The sequence below is a fragment of the Gossypium arboreum genome, chromosome 7, assembly GCF_025698485.1.
Source record: "Gossypium arboreum isolate Shixiya-1 chromosome 7, ASM2569848v2, whole genome shotgun sequence".
In the NCBI taxonomy this organism is placed as follows: Eukaryota; Viridiplantae; Streptophyta; class Magnoliopsida; order Malvales; family Malvaceae; genus Gossypium; species Gossypium arboreum.
In genome coordinates, this window is record NC_069076.1 from 8856614 (window position 1) to 8862807 (window position 6194).

Below are 6194 nucleotides of genomic sequence, written 5' to 3' on the forward strand. Positions count from 1 at the left end.
ATAACAACTGCATCTATATTAAGAACATCAGCGGCTTTAATAGGCTTTGTTCTCATAACTTGCCACTGGTAGTTATTTAGTTCCATTTCCTCAATAAATTCTTGGGATGCCTTAGGCGTCTTATTATTTAGTGTTCCACCAACTGTTGCATCAATTATCTACCTAGTCGAGGGGTTCAAACCCTTGTAAAAGATTTGAACTTGTAGCCACAAAGGTAACCCATGATGAAGGCACCTTCTCATAATATTCTTAAATCTCTCCCATGTATCATATAGTGTCTCAAGCTCAAATTGAGCAAAAGAAGAGATGTCATTCTTTAACTTAGCTATTTTGGCAGGTGGAAAATACTTCAACAAAAACTTTTCAGTCATCTAAGCCCAAGTCATGATGGGACCCCGTAGAAGTGAATTCAACCATTGTTTCACATTATTTCTCAAAGAGAATGGGAACAACCATAAGCGTATGACATCATCAGTAACACCATTGATCTTGAATATGTCGTAGATCTCCAGAAAGTTAGCTAAATAAGCATTTAGATCTTCATCTTGCAACCCATCAAACTGAACATATTACTACACCATCTGAATTGTGTTAAGCTTAATCTCAAAATTATTTCTAGTTATAGTTGGTTTGACAATACTTGATTTAGCTCCAATGAGAGTGAGCTTAGCATAGTCATACATAGTCCGAGGAGCAGGAGCTGCGGAAGGTTGTTGATTACCAAATTATCAAGCATTTCAACAATAATTTCTTTTTGCTCTTGATCGTCTATCAAAATCTATTGACCTTGCCTTGCTTCTCTAACTTCCCTCTGATTTCTGTGAGCAGTATTTTCGATCTCACTGTCAAAAGTTAATGGTTCCACAGGGTTGCCTCTAGTCATAAACCAAAAGAACCTATAAGAATAAAAAAGAAAAAAAAGTAAAATGTAACAATTAAATTTAAAAAAATTAAAATTAAAATAAATTGACTAAATTAATAGAAATAAAGTTTTCCTAATATTTTAGTTCCCGGCAACGACGCCAAAAACTTGATTTCTACGGAACTAACTAAAAATTTGACTAAGATAAGAACACTTATCAATTAATTGTATAGGTATGGTGATCAAAGATATCTTTCCCACAAATTACTAGTAATTATCATCTTTTTATTATTTAACCGAATAATTCAAGTGATTGATTAAAAATTAAAATTAACTAACAAACACAACAAAGAACAAATCACAAAAATAACCGATTAAAAACCAAGAAGTGAAACAATACCCAGGAAAGAATTCACCTAGATTTCATTTGTCACTATCAATCAAAATTACACAATTTCTTTACTTACCACTTTGATTCGTAGAAATTGCTAAATTATGCTACTATCTCTTTCGAGCATAAGAGCAACTAACTCTAGGTTGATTAATTCAAATTTCTTTCTAATTAAAACCCCTATTATCGCATTAACTCATGCTATGGATTTCCTTATTAGATTTGACTCTAATATGGTAGATTTATGTCATTCTATTTTTAGGATTGCATGCAACTCCACTCAATTATGCAAGATCTACTCTTAAATAGTTTATTCAACCTCTGATTTAAGCATATCAAATATTGATAAATAATCTAGAAATATTAAACCAAGAATTAAGCACACATAATTGAGAATAAGAACTAAGAATTTATTGCGTAAAATAAAAATCAAAATAACCTCATAAGAAATCAACTGAGAATATTTAATATTGACAAAATCTACTTTAGAATGGGCTTTAATGGTGTTTTTCGAGTTGCTTTCTTGAGTATTCTATGACGACCCACTTCTATTTTCTTTTTATTTTTGAAGTTCGATGTGAAATATCGTGGAATTGACACGACCTACCACATGGCCGTGCGGGTCACACGACCGTGTGGAATGCTCTAGCTCGTGTGGCTCCTGCAGCTTGCTCTGATACTCCTGTTTTCATTCATTTTTTGCTCCTCCTAAATACTTTATTAAGCATCAAAACATGAACTTAAAGGTTTAGAAGCATAAAATTCACAATTAACAGTGAATAATTACCCAAAAGATGCATTAAGAATGAGGTTAAAACATGTTACTTTTAGCACTTATAATAAATTGATTGATTTTAAGCTTAGATGTGAAAAAAGGACTAGTTTGTAAATTTTAATTGTTAGTTTTGTACAAAAGGACTAAAATTTATAAAATTGAAATTTTATGTGAAATTTCTTAAATAATAGATTGTAGAGGGTCCCCAAAGGATGAAAACTAAAAGTTATTGTGATTTCAGTTTCAAAGATTAAATCAAATTAAATGCAAAATTTAAGGGGTATTCAAAAATGGGGTTAAATAGGGTCATGCATATGCTAAAATGATATACAAATGTTTTGTATTGATGAATTGTCTAAAATAATTGTTTAGACCAAGAATTGAATCAAATCGGAGATAATTAGGGAAAAGCCAAAATTATCTATTAGTCCCTGAAGGTTTAACTTGTTGATTGTTTCTGCTAGGTAAGGTCATATGGTATAAATGTGCTCAAATTTTTATTTATTTGATTTCTGCTTTTATGCTTGATTGTGAGTTGATTGAGGTAATTACTATAAAGGTGAAAGTTGGACTAAATTGTAAAGAAATACAAACACGGGTTAAATATGTCCGGGTGAATTTAATAAATGTTAGGATATGATTGACATTTCAAGGGTGTTGTGTACACTTGGATGGATTGATGACAGAGGTTACCAAGATCTAGCATTTGTTGTGGACTTGAAGATACATGTGAAAAAGGTTTAGCCTGGACTGGTAACCTCGTTTTAAAGGTTGAACCCAGATAGGTAACCTGACATGTATAGTTTTAGCTTGATCAAGCAATCAAATATGTCGTTGTAAAGGTTTAGCTTGGAATGGTAACCTGACACGAATATATATTAAACTCGAATGAGCAATTGGTGAATGGAAGATATATGTGACACAAGTTTTCCTGGATTGGTAACCTGATGTTGTTTTAAAGGTTTAGCCCAGACATGTAATCTAACATGTATGTATATTCAACTTGGACAATTAATCAAATGTGTAGTTGATGGTCGTGAAACTAACTAAAAATTCGACTTCAGGCAAGTGCATCCATTGAACAGTAGTATAGTTATGGTAAGACCAGAAATATCGTATCTACGAGGACTAAAAGTACTAGTAATTACTATCTTTTTATTATCTAGCCTAAAAATTAAAGGATGTTTTTAAACTAAACTAATTTTATAATTTAACTAAGATTACGACCGAGATGAAAGTTGGAAAATACTTTAGAAAAAAAAACCTATGGAGAAGACAATACCCAAGAAAGAATCCACCTAGACTTTACTTATTACCTTTGACTTAGACGATTTATTCACTTGACTTATTCCGTAGAAATCCCTGATTTATGTTAGTATCCCTTTTGAGACTAAAAACAACTAACTCTAGGTTGATTAATTGAAATCTCTCTCTAATTAAAACCCCTATTGTCGCATTAACTCGATCTATAGATTCCTTTATTAGATTTGACTCTAATCCGGCAGATTTATGTCGTCCTATCTCTAGGATTGCATGCAACTCGCTTAATTATGAATGATCTACTCTAAAACAGGGACTTTTGCTCCACTAAATAAGCACATCAAGAGCTTGAATTAATATCCTAGAACATTAAAACAAGAATTAAGACTCACAATTAAAAATAAGAACAAATATTTATCATATAAATAAAAGAGTAATAAGATTCGTCTTAGGTTTCATCTCCCTTAGGTATTTAGGGGCCTTAGTTCATAATAATAATGGAAAACATCTCAAAGTTTGGAAAACAACAAAACATAAAGAACACCAAGAACTTCTAAGAAATTGGATGGAAATCTTCAGTCTTGATGTAGATCCTGGCTCCGAGGTGATTCTGATGGCTATTTGCGAGTATTTTCTGCCTCCAACTCTGTGTGTCCCCCCTAATCCTCTTATAGGGTGTTTATATAGGCTTTATAATGCTTCAAAACCCTCAAAAGTGCCCTTTTCTGAATAGAACTTGTCTTGGGCTCGGTAGGGACACGGCCGTGTGCCACGCCTGTGTGAAGGTGCTCAGGCTGTGTGCAATACTGAGTTGGTTCTTAGTCGACACGACCATGTCACACGGGCGTATGGTTTGCCTATGTGCCTCATACTGGCGTGTGGTTTACCCACGTGGAAGTGCCTGAGCCGTGTGAAACACTGTTTTAAGCCCAATTTGTCCGTTTTTATCCCGTTTCTCGCTCCTTTTACTATCCTAAGCTCTCTTGAGTATAAAATATGAAATTAAAGGATTAGGAGCATCGGATTCACTAAAACCAATAAAAAATCATTCATAAATATGCCAAGCATGGGGTAAAAATATGTATAAATTACAGTTTATCAAATATCCCCACACTTAAGCATTTGCTTGTCTTCAAGCAAAATCCTCAAATCACAATCAAAATAAATTCTTCTCAACTTATAATTTTCATCAATATTGTTTCAAAATAATCCACAAGCAGTTACACATTGAAAATTTAATGAAAAGAACATTAAAGTTTCAAATAGTCAAAGTTGAGCATTTCAATCATAAAATTATGGGCATCCCCCTTTATCTAAGTAATTATCTTTAATTCCAAATTGACATTGAATGACATCCTCACTAAAGGTTCACTCAAATCACTTAATGTGTTTGAGGTTTAATGATTAAGCACTCATTAGTCAAACATGAAAAGTTATTACCATAGGCTTGCATGGCTGAGCAAACTACGTTCAACTCCACATACGACGCTTCATCCAACTTCCTCTTATTTGCTAAGAGCTCCTTTAAAAATTTAACTACGTTTGGCATCTGCGAAAGGGTTTCAATAAATGGTAAGTTAATATGTAATTTCTTTAATAATTTAATGAATTTACCAAATTGTTCATCCGAGTGGTCTTTCCTTGTCGCACTAGGGTATGGCACACGAGGTTTATATTCCCTACTTACCGGTTTCTGCTCACTGTGGTCTACTTCATCCTTACCTTTACTTACCACAAGTCCTTGCCTCGGTTCTAGTTTAGGTTCAACTAACCCTTCTTCATCTCGAACAATAATCGCATTAAGCTGTTCCCTTGGGTTAGTTTCAGTATTACTCGGCAAGCTACCTTGTGGTCGTTCGAAAATCAACTTAGCAAGCTATCCTATTTGAGTTTCGAGCCTTTGAATCAACGCTCGCTAATTTTTCAGAGTTGTCTCGTTGTTTTGGAAACGTGTTTCAGATACCGTGATGTATTTCGTTAGCATCTCCTTAAGTTTCAGCTTCTTCTCCTGTTGGTAAGGTGGTTGTTGAAAACCTGGAGGGTGTTGTGGTCTTTGATTTCCTTGACCTTCTCAAGAGAAATTGGGATGGTTCCTCCAACTTGCATTATAAGTGTTACTGTATGGGTTATTTCGAGGTCTAGAATTATTATTACCTATTTAGTGGACTCGTTCTTCCTCGGTGGTAGGGTTGAAGGATTGATATTCTATATGGTGTACTCCTCCTCCATTTGAATCACACCTCATCACTGGATGTACCTGAGTAGAACCATACAAATCGTCAATCTTTTTATTTAAAAGTTCTACTTGGTTAGATAGCATAGTAACCGCGTCAAGGTTGAAAACACCAGTAGCTTTCGTCGGCTTCGTTCTCATGATTTGCCACTGATAGTTATTCAGTGACATCTCTTTAATAAATTCATAAGCCTCTTCAGGTGTTTTGTTGTTCGATATTCCACCGGCGGCTGCGTTGATAAGTTGCATTGTTGAGGGGTTCACTCCATTGTAAAAAGTCTGAACCTGCAACCATAGAGGTAACCCATGGTAAGGGCACCTTCTTAATAGGTCCTTGTATCTCTCTCATGCATCGTAAAGAGTTTCTAAATCCATCTACACAAAAAAAGAGATATCATTCCTTATTTTATCCGTTTTAGCCGGCGAAAAATATTTTAGTAAAAAATTTTCGGTCATTTGTTCCTAAGTTGTGATTGACCCTCATGGTAATGAGTTTAATCACTATTTAGCTTTGTTCCTCAATGAGAATGGAAATAACTGAAGGCGAATGGCATCGTCAAAAACGCCATTAATCTTAAAAGTGTCACAGAATTCCAGAAAATTTGCTAAATGTGTGTTTGGATCCACGTCCTGCAAACCATCAAACTTTACAAACTATTGTATTATTTGAATC

General features: G+C 34.2%; 2 non-coding genes across 2 annotated transcripts; both read left to right on the top strand.

Moving 5' to 3' along the window:
- The first annotated feature begins 216 nt into the window (after window positions 1-216).
- Window positions 217-323, top strand: LOC128296077 (small nucleolar RNA R71). Its single transcript, XR_008286625.1, has one exon. It is a non-coding gene; the product is annotated as a small nucleolar RNA R71 (small nucleolar RNA).
- A 5499-nt stretch (window positions 324-5822) lies between these two features.
- On the top strand, window positions 5823-5929 carry LOC128295946 (small nucleolar RNA R71). Its single transcript, XR_008286495.1, has one exon. It is a non-coding gene; the product is annotated as a small nucleolar RNA R71 (small nucleolar RNA).
- Window positions 5930-6194: the final 265 nt, after the last annotated feature.